Below are 16,475 nucleotides of genomic sequence, written 5' to 3'. Positions count from 1 at the left end.
CCGGAGATAGTGCATCATGACCGCCCCTTCCGGTTCCTAGCATCGTGGGTTGAGCATCCTCAGTATAAGGAAGTGGTGCAATCAGCTTGGACTGGTGAGACTGAAACTGTGGCCGGGAAGCTCAACAAGGTCAGAACGAAATCATGCGAATTTAATAAAGAAGTGTATGGTAGTATCTTCCAGCGCAAGCGGTGGGTGGAAGGTAGGCTCAGGGGAGTCCAAAGGGAGCTCAATTATCGGGTGACCTTCGACATGACCCGGTTAGAAACAGAGCTCCAAGCGGAATACAGATTCCTCCTTCGTCAAGAAGAGCTCCTTTGGTTCCAGAAAGCTCGGGAAAACAGGGTGTGTTTCGATGACAGGAACACAGCGTACTTTCATGCACACACCATCATTAGACGGAAGAGGAACAAAATCCACCGCCTGAAGTTGAATGACGGCTCATGGTGCGACGATCGCCAATTGTTAGCTGAGGAAATCCAGAACTACTTCCAAAGCTTGTTCGCGGCGGATCCAGACAATACAGACGTGAATATGCAACATGTAATGATGCCCAGGTTAACAGAAGCAGAGAGACACAAAGCCGAAGCTGAAGTAATTAAGGAAGAGGTCTTCCAAGCGCTCTTGAGGATGAGATCTTATTCTGCCCTGGGGCCCGACGGGTTTCACCCTTTCTTTTTCAAAAAGTACTGGGAGTTAGTGGGAGATGATCTCTGGAAATTGGTCCGTGATGCCTTTGAGACGGGCATGATCGATGATTCTTTGTTGGAAACGTTAATTGTGTTAATCCCTAAGGTAGACAGCCCATCTACTGTGAAGGAATTCCGCCCCATTAGCCTCTGCAATGTGGTCTATAAGCTGATCACAAAGGTAGTGGTTAATAGAATTAGGCCCCTCCTGAATAGAATTATTGGTCCGATGCAGAATAGTTTTCTTCCCGGAATGGGGATTATGGATAATGCCTTCTTAGCTCAGGAGATAATTCATCATATGGGAGCTTCTATGGCTAAGAAGGGAACCTTGGCGTTCAAAATTGACCTGGAGAAAGCATATGACAGTGTCTCATGGGCATTCCTAGAGGATACTTTGGTGCAGTTTGGCTTTCCAAATAGGTTGGTCCAACTCATCATGAGATGTGTGAGTGGATCTAACCTCTCCATGTTATGGAATGGATCTCGCCTTCCCTCCTTTAAACCAGGGCGTGGCCTAAGGAAAGGTGACCCTCTCTCCCCTTATCTTTTTGTGCTTTGCAGTTTGCATGGAGCGATTGTCTATTAATATTCATAGGTTGGTGGAAACCGGAGCTTGGAAGCCAATTAGAATTTCCCCAAGGGGACCACCTATTTTGCATCTCTTTTTTGCAGATGACGTGCTCTTGTTCTGTCAAGCATCATCTTCTCAAGTGCAATTGGTGGCGGAGACTCTTAGACAATTTTGTGCTTGTTCGGGGTTAAAGATAAATATGAACAAATCTAAAGCGATTGCTTCCAAGGGAGTACAAAGTCATGTGAGAGAGGAGATCCGGAGTATTGCCCCTATCCCTTTTGTGCGAAACCTTGGCAAGTATCTTGGCTTTCCGTTGGCTAGAGGATGGATTTCAAGAAGTAGATTCCATTACCTACTGGATAATATTCAAAAAAAAACTATCCTCGTGGAAGACAAATCTTTTGAATATGGTGGGGCAGGTTTGCTTGGCAAAGTCGGTTATCTCAGCAATTCCAACGTATACCATGCAAGTTTTCTGGCTTCCTCGGAGTATCAATCACAAGATTAATCAGGAAATGAGAAGGTTTATTTGGTTGAAGAATAGTGGGCAAAGAGGTTGGCATAGAGTAAACTGGAAGACTTTAACTCAACCTAAAGAGCATGGTGGATTGGCTATTAAAGACATGGGTGATTTTAACACTTCTTTACTGGGGAAAGTCGTGTGGCTACTGGCTAACAACTCTTCTAAATTATGGGTTCAAGTATTGGCCCATAAATATCTCCACGGGGAGTCGATCTTCAGTGTGCATCGAAGGGCTAACGCTTCTCCAATTTGGCAAGGGATTCTTAAGGCTCGCGATCAGCTTCAGGAGGGATTCCAATTCAGAATGGGTGATGGGTCCTCTTCGGTTTGGTACCATGATTGGACGGGAAAGGGCAAGCTTGCTGAGAGTTTAGATTTTGTTCATATATCAGACACGAAGTTGTGCCTTCATGAGTTAGTGGACAATAATCAATGGAATCTCAACCGGTGCATGACAGTTTTTCCACTTCACATACGCGACTGGTTTGCGAGGGTGGAGCCTCGGGTGGTTGCTAATGGTATAGACCGTTGGAGCTGGAAGGATAACAGTGATGGCATATCCTCGGTACACGATGGGTATCAGTGGTTGAGGGAAAAAAAGATGGCCGGCGTGGTCCATGGTGATTCTTGGCTTTGGATTTGAAAATTGCATGCGCCAGAAAAACTCTGAGTCTTCATATGGCTGGTGCTACATGATGCTTTACCCACCAATGCTAACAGATATCGATGCAAATTGGCGGTTTCTCCGGGATGCACAAGATGTTCTAGTCCTGAGGAAGATACCATCCATTGCTTGAGAGATTGCCCGCATTCTCAAGAGCTTTGGGGCAAATTGGGAGCGTGGGGTTGGAGCACTTTTCGACTTCCAGACCTCAAGGCTTAGGTCAAAACTCAGTTGCAGGGCTCGAATAACATTCGGTTTCTAGCTGGCTTGTGGGGGGTGTGGAAGTGGCGCAACAACGTTGTCCTAGACCCCCTCCCGTGGACGCTCGATGGTGCTTGGCAGAAGCTCAGACACGATCACGATGAGCTGCTCCAATTTTCTAGTGGTGATCTGTTGGATGAACATCATTTTTTGATCAACCTTTGGAAGCCTCCTCCCCCTGAGTTTGTCAAACTAAACACCGATGGTAGCTTTCAAGATACTGCCAGTAGCATGGGTGGTGGCGGGCTCATTCGTGATGCGAAAGGAGCTTGGTTGGGCGGTTTCATGAGCCATACCAGTATTGGTAATCCCTTCCTGGCGGAAGTGCTTGCGCTGCGCGATGGTCTGTGTTTGGCTTGGGTACAAGGGCATCGACGGATAATCCGTGAAGTAGACTGCGCTGGACTGTCGGATATTTTACGATTTGAAGATCGGTGCAGATTGCATGACCACGCCGGGGTACTGCAGGAGATCCGTGAGTTGATGGAGAGACCTTGGAGGTGCAGTGTTCATTGGACCAATAGGGACAGCAACGCGTCGGCAGACTTCCTTGCACGTAGGGGTGGCTTTTTGTCCACCATAGGTGTTGTAGAGCTGATGGTCGCTCCTCTGGAGTTAGAGCATCTCCTCTTGAAGGATAGGCTAGCTATTCGTTAATCTGTTGCTTGTTTGTTTGTTTTCCGATGTACCAAAAAAAAATCATGGTAATAGAATAATCAACCCACCATTAATTGTGCGCCTTTCTAGCGTCTACCACATGTTTGGATGATATACGGGTACACCGTTTATATATAACTTATAAGCATATGATTTATGATTTATGATTTATAATGGCATGAAATAAAATTTGTAAAAACAAAATTGAAAAATAATTAATTACTTAAAGATTAGCTATCAAATAACTGCGAATTTGTTATTTCTAGGAACTAACTCGTAGCAAATGATAGTAGTGTTTACATTCACCACCATAACTAACATTGGTATGCTATTTGTCCCTGAATAACCAGCTTAAGTGATAAGAGCCGATAAACATATGAGTTGAGAGAGAAAACTTCAATCTATGAATCATCTTAAAAACTGTAGTTTATCTTTCTTATATACAGACAAAACATTCACCACCAGAACTAAACTTGCTGGACATGTACTAGAGGACCCCTAGTTGTGCAAGAAGCTTAAGAAACTATTTGGGAAAATGGTATAGGCAATCTTGACCAGTTCAAATTGTTTTAATTTTTTTTTTATGGGCGGTGCATGAAACCTCTAGATTATTTTTGTTTTCTTTAAAGTTTTTATAATAAGGATCAGAAAAAGAAGAATCATTACTTTGGTCTGCTACTTGTCCATTTATTTAATCTACACAGGACACTTTGTATTGTCATTCACTAACACAGTATGTAATGATCAAAACAAAATTATTCATATATGTAATGACCACGTGTAGGTAGATATGTATAATCAGTAGTAGACACAATTGGGTTTGGAGGGGAACACAAAGTCATAGAGTTTGTGCACTTAAAAAGCTTATACAATGACATGAGGTCGTTTTGTGCTTAAAAAGGGAACAAATCCATATGGTTTTGTGAATTAAATGAAAGAAATATAGATACTCTAAACAGTGTTTGAGATCTCATGGTCTATCTCCAACCAATCACATATTTCATTAGTCCATAATCTTCTCAATAGTGCCGATTTAAAAATTCTTTCTTTGTTCAAACATAAGGTATAGTCCTATCACCCTATGACTCTTGTGTCTTTGTTGTTAATGGTTGTTCCAAAACCTTCATGTGATACTGTCTCTCTCTTTCAATTCATATATATCTCCCTAATTAACTTGTTCTTTAGACACGTTTTCAACAATATGGGTTTCCTTCTTCTATGTTTATGATTTTGGGAGCATATCATTAAATGGAATAAATTATAGATCACTCTAAATAAAAGAGTTTGTTAGGTAATACACTATGCAGAGCACACAGTTGAATGGTGAATCGGAAATAGATTGACATAGGAATGCCATGTTAATTTAAGAGCTTACTTTTAATTTGATTCCGTTGCTTGACAGTTTGACATGAAATAACTTGTTAAATTTTGATCTTGAATAAGATAGAAAATGTGTGTAATTTCCATTACAGTTAAACTGTTGTAGTGTAGCTAGTGAACAAGCTAAGTAGATATAGTGATTAGTATATATCCATGAATCCATCCATAATTGAGAATTATTGAATTATGTTGTCAGAACTAGGCTTGGTGGCTAGCTGGGATCAGAATTAATTCAGCACATCGATCGTATAGTATATAGTACTATAGTTCAGATGTAGTACTCTAACATTGAGCAGAGCATGTATATTGAAACAGAAAACAAAATTGCCAACGCAGAGTCGTCAAATCTGCACAAGAAAATGGGAGACAATATGGCAATGAAATTACTTTAGGAAGTCACGTGGGCATCCGTCAAGGATTTGACCTCAATGGTATCATATTCATATAGCATGCAGGCACTTAACTTTTATCTCGTAAAAGGTTCAAATAAATGGCATAAGGAATTAGCCGCGTAGCTAGATTGTATGAGAAATGAATATAATGATTTCATAATCAAAGTGATTAATTGTTTTAGAAAGAGACTTTATCCTTTAATATATATATAGGTTCATAATAAAATACTTCAAAAACTCTTAATTAACACTATTGAGTAGTTAATATTGGGTTGTGCTTTAGAACTGACTAAAGTAAGAGGAAAACTGCTAATGAAATGAATAAACAGCTTCTCTTCTAAGGTTAGGATTCAGAATGACAAGTTGAGCAATAGAGTTCTCAAAAATCACCGTCATACCATCTACAAGCATTGTTTGTCGCATAAGGATCACGTTGTTTGCATTGTCAAGAAACGTCTTAAGGGTCTCGCTCTTTAATTATCTTCTCATCTTGAGCAGGGAAAATTTCCTTTCTCAGTGTTTGAAAGATTAAGCTTCTCCAAACACGAATCGAGTTCTTGTTGGAGTTGTGCAACCTCTTGATCCTTTTCCTTTAAGGAATTAGCGATTGAAGAGGTAGCACTACCACAAAAAAGGGCTTGGGTAGCGGTTCCCTTCAATGTTGGGTAGCGGTTAAGTGTGTGATGCTGAACTCAGCGTTGCTAAATTTGGGTAGCGGTTCCGAACCGCTACTCAATTAAAATTTAGGTAGCGGTTCCAGGAACCGATTCCTATCACTAAACATTAGCAGCGCTTGCAACCGCTACGCACGTGTGAAATGTTTTTCCTGGAACCGCTACCTAACTCGTTTTTTTTTTTTTTCAATCGCTACCTACACATTAGCAGCGGTTATATCCGCTACGCAGGTAGGGTAATATTTTATAGGAACCGCTACCTTACTCTTTTTTTTTTTTTTTAAATCGCTACCTACACATTAGCAACGGTTATAATTGCCACCTTTACTCTTCTTTTGTTTTTTTGTTGACAGTCCATTTTTTTTTAACAGAAACCAATAAATTCTTATTTTGACGGAATAAACCAATAAAATTAGAGCAATGCTAATTTCATAGTTGATACTCAATCCATATATTTGCTGAAACCATAACAAATTCCATATAGTTCTGAGATCTCAAATAAATTCTACCCACAAACTAAATAAACAGACATTGATTGTAAACTACACTTAGAAACCGAATTAATTAAAAATTGTCCATAAACAAATTCCATAGATCTAAGATCCCGGAAACTAGATACCAACAACTACATTGTAAGTGGCATTCCTCTCATGGTAGGCATAGTCTATTACCATTTCTCCAAATGAAACAACCAGTGAACTTGTTTCTTTGCAGTTAGTCTTCCTTCTCAGTAGCAAAGGCAACATAGAACTTCCATTCAGCAGCAAACCTCTTTTTTCCTGGCATCAAAAACTTATCTGTTAGAATTATTTAGATTAGATAAAGATATATAAAAATAATCACCATTTAAGTTACATTACTTGTATTCTAGAAGCTGGAATATGTGCATAAATTGCAAAGTTTAACAAAAAAAACTAGCACAGTGGATCAATATATCATACAAATGACAGCCATATAGGAAGCATGAGAACAATAATTTAAAAGACTAAGATAATTACAACAGTATCTTATCTTATATATTAAAGTCTACACATAAAAGTATTTAGACAATTAAAACCAACTAGCAATCAAACAATCAATCAACCACACCAACACAACCAACCGACATCATGAATCTGAATCAGAACTTTAAAGACACACCCCACATCTACCACCAAAACAATTAACATTGGCTCTTGACAACACCACCCCTATCACGCATTGTCAAACTTTCAACACAAATTTATTACATTATAACCCAGCAATCACAAGCTTAAAGGTTCAAGATAAACTTACATCCCAATAAAAAATTGTGCTACTTATTCATAATGAAATTCTGAAGAACATAGGAAGACCACTCCTCCCTTATCTCATCCACTTGATCTTGACTAAAGAAGTTGCAACTTAAGTCATAAGCATCCTAGTCATTAAAAAACATAAAACACTAAAGTTATAATTGAATTATATTATCCAATAGATTTAATAATTACAATAACATTAGGACTAAAATTGCATATCTTATCTACAGGATGTGGGAGTTCAGAAAGGATCAAACTCCTCATGTATCTCAATACATAATAACCACAATCTACATCATTCATTTGATGCGGGCACTATAAAACCAAATGAATTTTTAACTAATTGTGATAGTGAGCCGAATTTGGATATCACATGTGAGTTACAAATTTAGGTTTTATATATACCTTAACAGAGCTCCAGTTGATGGTGTTTGATTTCTTTTTGGGCAACACATGTTCTCTTTGAGCGCGATAAGTCATTAAACCTCTACCAAAAATAGAGGAAAACTTGATATAAGCAAATGTTATATTATATAAATGAGACAAATAGAATATATACAAATATCTTACGAATCAAACAAGTTTTTCATGGCTGTGTAAGTTCTTGGATCACCGCACATTGAGTCATAATATGTTATAGAAGCATCCGAGGCGTTGATGACAATCAACACCCAATGCCCCCTACAAAAATGATGAGTTAGGAAACACTAAAGTGACACATATATATGAAATAAATATAAATGTCGAGCTAACCAAAATGACACATATATATGAAATAAATATAAATGTCGAGCTACCTAGCTGTCTCTCTTTTAACTTTCATCTTCTGCAATATGCCACCATTCTCATGCTATTTATATGGCTACCTGGCTGTCTCTCTTTTACTGTTATTTAAGCTGTATATTTTCCAAAGCCACCTTTCATAGTACTTAGTTTTAGCTTTATAATTAAATTAGACTAATCAAGTTCACCAAATTAGCGTACTGTCTTGTTCCTCCTACCTTGCATGTTCCTAAATCCTAAACTCAGCATATTCATAAACTAACATGATCACCAAAGTTGATTTAAGACTACAATACCAAATATACTTAACGTTTTCAGTCATCACTAGCTACTTGGAATTGGACCCAAGATCAATAGCATCTTACTTGATAAATGTAAAATGAAATTTATCATGTTGGGCATATAGAGTTAAATGTTTGGCTCTTACCAGACACTGCACTTTAATTAATTTGCTAAATTCCACGGGAATGTCAACTGCAACAAGAAAATGAATTATTAACAATGAGAACAACAATACCAACAACATTAATGATAATCCTCAAGAGGAAATGCATTGCTCTTCAAGGTTGAAATTATAATATCTAACTCAGAGAAAAGGCTTCTTAATCACAAACTATGTGGAGCTGAAGTTCTAATCATGTTGGGGTATATTACTAGTGCAATCCACTGTACTAAACATGCATCAACTTTCTACGTTTGCAAGCTCAAAACAAGTAGAGAAGAATAAAAGAAGGGGAAGTAGAATCAATTCTGAATAATTATAACAACTTGAACTCAACCTTCCCATTTCTAATGCAATGTCCCCTCTGTGGAAGTATGAGATTTGGAACTTAACCAGTTTTTGAAGCACGTAGGATTCTATATAATAGCAATTGGATAAATCTGCCTTTACACAGAATTAATGGCAGAGAAAATGTAATGACCCTATTTGACTTTGACAAAACCTTGATTTGTTACCCGCAGCTTTAATTTTTGAAGTAAAGACAATCATAAGAATTTAATGCAAGAAGGTTCAACATGTAACAGCTAAATGTAGCAGAAACAGCAAAACAAAGTGAGGTTGGAAAAAAATTAGTGTGGGCAAAACTAATATTCAGCTAACTAATTTATAACAATTGCTATATGATTGAAGATTACACCTTTCAGCCAGCAGGGTAGTTGTGCCATATAGTGACTGCAAAAGAAATTTAGAATATGGTGGATTTTTTAAGCAAAAGAAAATTTTAAGCTATCCAATTTCTTTTCCAATTTGATCATAAAATTGTTCTAATACAGCTTTCAAGGGTTTATTTAGAAGAATGGGGATTTTTATCAAAATAAGTTCTCATTGTCATATCCCCAAATGCCAACACATCTAGCAAAAATGTTGGTTCCTTTGACTGTTGTGGAAACTGAGCACAATCTATAAAAAATATCAAGGCTCCAATCAATCAGTAATCAAGCCAAGATCAATGGTATACGGTATACACTGTCACATGCATTAACCTTTCCTTACTATAAGTCTATGGGAACTCTCAAACCGTCATGAGCAGCGTTAATTTTTTTAGCCCCAAATATGTTAAAGACGACAAGAAAAGAAAATGGTTTTTTTTTTGGATAAGCAAAATTGTATTAAGATGAAATACTAGGGGTATTTCAACCCAAGTACAAAGAAAAAATGGAATATACAATGATCAATGAAAACATAGCACAGTAGCAAAAAACCAGCACACTAAAAAGATCCTATGTCCTCACGCTGGCAGTAGCAACAAGGACAGCAACAAAGGTAACAGAACCCCATGGCAAAAACAAGAAAGAGACAAGGAGACAAGGAGAGGCTATGCATCTATAACAAATAGGAAGCTCCAAAGCTAATTCAGATCAAAGCCCCGCTACCAACACTTCACAGCAAATTGATAAAGTGCATAGGTTGACACTGCCACTCATAGAGGGAACATGCAAATCCCTTAAGTCTACCCTTCATCCAGCTCCAAGACTTAAACTGAATCACATCTAGTAAATTTTCTAGATTAATTGAAGTCCCTCTGAATATATTGGCATTCCTAAGACCCCAAATACTCCAAATAGTGGCCAACCAAACCAACCATACTCAATTTCTGGGTTTGCTCCATGTTTCTGGGTTTGGATAAGCCTTGTTCCCATGCTTTGATATCTAATAATATTTCCTTCATCTTCCAAACATAAGAAAATAATTGTCAGTTTTTTACTGCAGTTTCACTTTGACTTTCAAATTCCCATAGTCATGAGAAATATGTATCAAAGCATGGGAACAAGGCTTATCCACATAGTCATAGCAAAAACAGAACAAAACAGGGGCTCCAACACCACAAAAGAAACCAGAAAAGCTAAAACACACACAGCAAAGAAAAATACTGAAGAGTACAAATGCTAAAAATATAAACCCCAACCCTCCTCAATTCTAACCCTCACCACCAAATCACCCAAACAATTAGTTAAGGAGTGTGACCAACCTTGAGGAGAAGAAGCAGCAGAAACGGCTCTTAGAGATGTGGGTCGATTGCAAGGATCTACGGCTCGGTGAACAGAGATGGCGCAGAGATGGAGCAACAGAGAACGTCAATGGTGCAGAGATTGAAGATCAGCAAGGGTTTCAGAAGGAAACTGACACTGCTAGCAAAAGAAGAGATACGGGTTTTAGAGGGAATTGGAAAGTGGAGCGCGGGGTAGGGTTTGGGGAAAAAAATTAAAGCTTTAATTTACTTTGGGCACCACTTATAAGGAACCGGTTACTCTAACCGCTACCCAGCAACGAAATTCCAATTGGGTAGCGGTTCCCTATTTTTTATTTTTTATTTTAAATTTAAAGATAAATAATCTCTTATAATTTTATTTTATATAACATTTGGGTAGCACTTAACACTAACCGCTACCTCATAAGTGCTACGCAACCCTATTTTTGTAGTAGTGTAGCATCTTCGGCCTTAGAACATTTGGTTCTCAACTGTTGAACCTATTGTTTTAGAGTTCCTACTTGAGAAGTAAGAACCCTCTACCTTTTTGTTCTTCTCATCATCACTCTCATGCTCAACATTGTTGAACTTACAAACATTATCATTATGCTAATTAGTCGCCTCCCCTAGCGTTATTCGCAATTTCCTGATCATAATGAGAAATGGAGAGGGAGTAGACCCAAGCTTTTGATAATCGTGGGATAGGTCCGACTGATTAGTTATTTAGCAAGGAAACATATTCCTTTATCGTTAACCAAGTTTATTAAAGTATGGGTGTGCGCTTGCTCATCGAAGGGAAGGGATAACGTACTCCTCGACCTCGTTTAGACCGAGAGTTCTCATTTTCCAGGCTTAGGTGGAAGTGGATTTGGTAGATACACTACAACAAAATGAGCATTATAGCGTGGGTCGTGGCACCTACAACAAATTTTTGCGGCAACGCGAAACCGACACAAAGCATTAAAATAAAGGTTATTCTTCTAAATATTTAGCGTTAACCTTTCTAACGCTTAATACCGCATATGCTAGCTAGAAAGACGCGAGTGCCCAATTTGGTGTTATTATTAGATTTTTTTCTAGTTTGCACAGGCCACAACCTCCGCAAATGAAAGACTGGAGTTTTATAACCAAACTAATAAAAATGAAAATAGAAAATATAGTTGAAAATGCGTTTGTTCAAAATTGAGAAAATGTTTTCACTGAAAATGTTTCCGGAAACGGGTCCAATTTTGAAAACAAAATATTGTTGTTTTCTACGTTTTCAGTTGAACACTTTGGAAATGAAAATGGCAGAAACACGGTGGCAATTTTGTGAATAAGTGAAGGAACAGCTTCTTTCTTCTTCCACGTAGCGTGTTCGATTCTGGCACATATCAAAATAGAATTTCTTCTATTTCTCATATAAAGCTGTCGTTTAGTGCAACCTATGAAATCTAGAATCTTGCATAAAATTATTGGTGCTGGTTTTTTTACTCGCTCACATCCATGATGGGATCAGATCATTAGAGTTTTTTTAATATTAAATATGTATTATAATTTTATAAATAAATATATTAGTAAAGGTATTGTAGACAAATATATTAGCAATATACGTTGTAACTTGTAAAGGTATTAACAAATATATTAACCATATACGTTCTTTGAAAAAAATAAAAATACGTAAATATCTGATGGGTACTAGAAAATTATATTACATTAAAATATATTTTTGCTGCATCAGAATAAATTAAATTAAAATATATAAACAAACGTATATTTTTTTTTATCAAATAAATATATTATATACTTATAGATCCTTAATGACATTAAAGATTTATAAAGTAACCCAACATGTGTCAGACGCAGTAGTAAAAAGTGACTGTTTAAATTTTTAGAATGTGAAGTCACACTTTTGGAATAACCTTTGAAATTCACCACACCCAGGTTGGAGTTGCAAGAGCAATTTAACATAAAAAAAATTTATTGAGCAAATTTTGTTGTTACAAATTGTTCGTTAATATATATATATATATATATATATATATATATATATATATTATTAGAGTATAAGGCAGTTAAACTCAATGTTTGTTATGAGTTTGTTATAGTTAGTTGCGGTTAGTTGTTAACCCTGGTTAGCCAGCTGTCAACTCTAGTTAGTTCAGTTAGAACTATGGTTAGGCTAGATAGCTTGTTTAGCAAGCTACTCTCTCAAGTTTAAATACTGAGACTCACTCTTGTAATCACACCTTTGATTCAATGATAATTTCTATTCAGTTTTTCAGTTTCTGCTTAGGTTCTCAACATGGTATCATGAGCACGGTTAGATCCTTGTGATTTTCTTCTTCGATTCTTGTGATTTTCTTCTTCTTCTTCAACCATGGCTGAAATTCCAGCAAATCCAGGAGCACAACACAGTGTTACCAATGGTTTAGCACACAAAATTTCGATCAAGCTTGATGATACGAATTTTCGTTCTTGGCGCCAAATTGTTGAAGGCGTTGTTCGTTCTCATCGATTGCAGAGCTTTCTGAAAGATCCAGAAATTCCTCCTCGTTTTCTCTTTGAAGAAGATCGAGTGAGTGCTACTGAGAATCCAGCTTACACGAACTGGATTCAGCAAGATTCAGCGTTGTTTACATGGCTTCTTTCGTCTCTTTCTGACTCTGTTCTTCCTACTGTGGTGAATTGCAAGCAGTCCTGGAAGATTTGGGAGCAAATTCTCGAACGGAGTTACGCACAATCACCAAGGGCTCAAAGACTATTCAGTTTTTCAGTTTCTGCTTAGGTTCTCAACATATATATATATATATATATATATATATATATATATATATATATATATTGAAACTTATATAAAAACATTTCATAAGCTTTTCACTAATAATGTAAAAATATATATTTGTTATATAAAATATATTTTATAAATTTTTTGGAAATAGTTGAACTAAACACATTTCCTATGTTTTCATTTTCAGAAAATGAAAAATAAGAAGTTAAACCAAACATGTTTTTTAAATATCAAAAGATTGAAAATGAAAATCATTTTCAGAAAATAGAATTAGAAAATGAAAACAGAAAATGTTTTCTCAAACCAAACAGGCCCTAGTGTCGGCTAAGACTATCGTTTAAAGGTAAGTGAATTTGTGGCGCAGAAACGAATTCAATTTTCATCCAATTCTCTTAAATTCAAGCTCTACCCTTTTCCTTCCTCTCCTAAACTCAAATCCTAACCCTCGAAAACATATAGGATAGATCGCTTAGCTTTCGAAGTCTAGTAGAAGAGCAATAGTTTGTCTAGAAATTTGAGCTTTAGGCCTTGAAGCAAAGATCTTGAGCTAGTTGCATTGCGCCCATTTGAAGCACATAGTACTTGCAAGTTGCAAGTTGTTCATTTACTATTTGGCAATTATACATTATTAGTACATCCATTCCCGAGGGTGAAAATCCACCACCTGCATGTACTGCCACCATGATATTGATAAATAAGGAAACTTTCGGTGCAAACTTAAGAGCAGGCTCAAAGGGTTGGAACTTGAAGAAGAGTAAATAGGTTTGGATATATAATTTCTGAATTATTACTAAGATATAATTTTTTGGTTACACTTGGAGAATAATTATACTACTAGATATAGTAGTAACTGAATTTTTTTGAAAGATATAGTAACTATTATTACTCCCTCCGGTCCTATTTATAAGCAGCAAAAAAAATAATCACATAGTTTAAGAAATGTAGTTAAACTAGTTAAAATGCATTAAATTTGTCATAAATTAAACTAAACTTCCAAAATCACCCTTTGTTATACCTCTTTCTATCATTAATAGCTTTATTCTTTTTCATTGATCTCTTTTCTCAAAACTCTTACTCCTTAATCAAGTTAAATTCTTTTTCCAAGGTGCATAATAACTACAGCAATAGTGCAATGTGTGTCCACCTTAACGGTTGCTGCTTACTCAAAAGTGTTTAAACTTCTCATGCGTACTATCTAGAAAAGATTTATTCTACTACTGCTTTTTGCATCTGAAAAGTTTGGAGGGTAAAAATTTTGGCGCAACAAAATGAAATATTTTGGCGCAACATAAAGCTGATACTATAAATATGTGATTTACAAAGACAATTCTTGTACTTCAACTTTTTCTTACCAAATTAAGTCTTGTTATACACCTAATATGCCTCTAGAAATTAATTTGAATTATGAGCCACCATATGAGAAAGATGTGGAAAATCAACCGGAAGCTGCTGGAATTTATGAAGTAGCAGCACCTCCACCAGAAATTGATGCCACACACTCAGAAGCAGAACATGGAGGAGAGAAATGTGAAGCTATTATTTCTAGTGATACTTTGCTGCAACACAAAGAAAATAAACTACTCCTATTCTAAAATTGAAGATGATTGTAGGCTTATATGTGCCGTAACACATTCTACATTTTTATAACCTTTCCAAATTCTCAATATCTAATGCAAAAGACTAAGAATACTTCTTGGCAATCACACTATTGGTAATATAGCATTAACAATTGTTATCATCAATTGAACTTCTCTTAAAAAAATACATATTACGAGAAGTAGTTATTAATGTTTGATAGTGGAAGAAAGAAAATAATTAAGGAGAGATATTTTAGTAGATAGAATTAATAAGGGTATTGTTGGAAAAAAATAATTAATAAAGCACAAACTTTCATTTGGTTCTTATAATAAGGACAAAAAATTTTCTTCTTTTTCATGCTTATAAATAGGACCGGAGGGAGTATATCTTAATATAAGTATAATTGGATAAAATATTTCAATCTTTGTTTTAAAAAAGATGCTCTTATGGTTTAAAAAAAAGATGAAACTTGCAAGTGGAGCAACGTACGTAGTTATAAATAGCAACATGCTCCAAGCATCAAACTTATTCCTTGTCTGTCCTAGTATATTAAATACAATTACTATTTGTTACTATAGTATTAGGGAGAAAGCCGCAAAATAAAAAAGGACACTCAATACAATGAATCTGCTGTTCGATCTTCTTCACTGTAGTGTATGCAAATGCCATATCTCCCTCCCTACCTCAATTATTAATTTGGTTCATATATTAGATATGAAGATGGGCTTACAATTTTCAATTTCACATCATTGGAAGCCTTTGGAATTCTTATACTTTGAATAGTCCAAACCAGCAGAATCCAGAAAACGATATCATATTATAGTTCTACCGACTGCATACAAAACAGAGAAAAACGAAAAAAAGTGGAAGAAAAGCAGCTGACCTGAATATTAATTGTATGGTATACTGTAGCAGGGTATTATTGTTGGATGAAATTTCCCTTAAAGCAGTAACATTTTCATGATCACCACAATAGTTTAATTATCATGACTTATAAGTTGCTAGTACTTAATTATTAAAAGTTGATTATGATTGATTTAACGCAGATTAGTATAAAAATGATTAATTGATTAATGAAGTACTTAATTAAGCTAAGTACCTAGGATTCACAGAACAAATTGACAATCCCGGGAAAAAGGACTTGCTATTTTAGGAAAGCCTAACGATAGCTTAAGGAATCTTTCATTCTTCAGCAGCTAATGAATCATCAGAGTCAGTAAACATACCTTCATGGCTTCATATCCACGCGCGTGGGATGCACGCTCACTTTGTTAGGACGGTGCAAGCCACGCGCCACGTGTCCCTCTGGGAAATAAGCTAGTGATCCTTGTCTCGGAACTTCCCTCATCACAAGACCAATTCTGAGTTTCTCCACGTCACGTGATGTGTCATCATCTGACATGTCAGATTCCAAGCCACTCAACCATGCCACGTGGAACAACCCCATGTGGGGGAGGCGTAAGTTGGACTCAGTTCCTACCATTTTTCATGGGCATGACATGCATGATGACCAACATCATTCCATATTTCTCTCATTCACTAAACAAAATGTTACTATGATGAAGGATTGATTGTCTTTAAAATTACGTACAATCTCATTCATTCATGATTAATTAGATAAAATATGTAAATCAAATGATATCTTTTGGGGGTGACGTGCTATATAATTGAAAACTTTGATTTGATATGAGAATGCTTTGAACAATCGACATAGAATAGATTAGTTCATGGGAATGGTGATTACTATAATTAGTAGTATATGATAAGTAGAGAGAAAGT

The 16,475-nt window shown here is 36.3% G+C and overlaps 1 long non-coding RNA gene across 1 annotated transcript; it reads right to left on the bottom strand.

Annotated features, from left to right (window-relative positions):
* Positions 1–6,244: 6,244 nt before the first annotated feature.
* On the bottom strand, positions 6,245–10,586 carry LOC130727898 (uncharacterized). Its single transcript, XR_009015459.1, has 6 exons — positions 10,349–10,586; positions 8,305–8,351; positions 7,665–7,775; positions 7,500–7,581; positions 7,093–7,216; positions 6,245–6,596 (listed from the first exon to the last, which is right to left on the bottom strand). It is a non-coding gene; the product is annotated as an uncharacterized LOC130727898 (long non-coding RNA).
* Positions 10,587–16,475: the final 5,889 nt, after the last annotated feature.

Source organism: Lotus japonicus, chromosome 1 (assembly GCF_012489685.1).
Source record: "Lotus japonicus ecotype B-129 chromosome 1, LjGifu_v1.2".
Lineage (NCBI taxonomy): Eukaryota > Viridiplantae > Streptophyta > Magnoliopsida > Fabales > Fabaceae > Lotus > Lotus japonicus.
The sequence above is the reverse complement of the archived record's forward strand: the minus strand, read 5'-3'. Positions and strand labels throughout refer to the sequence as shown.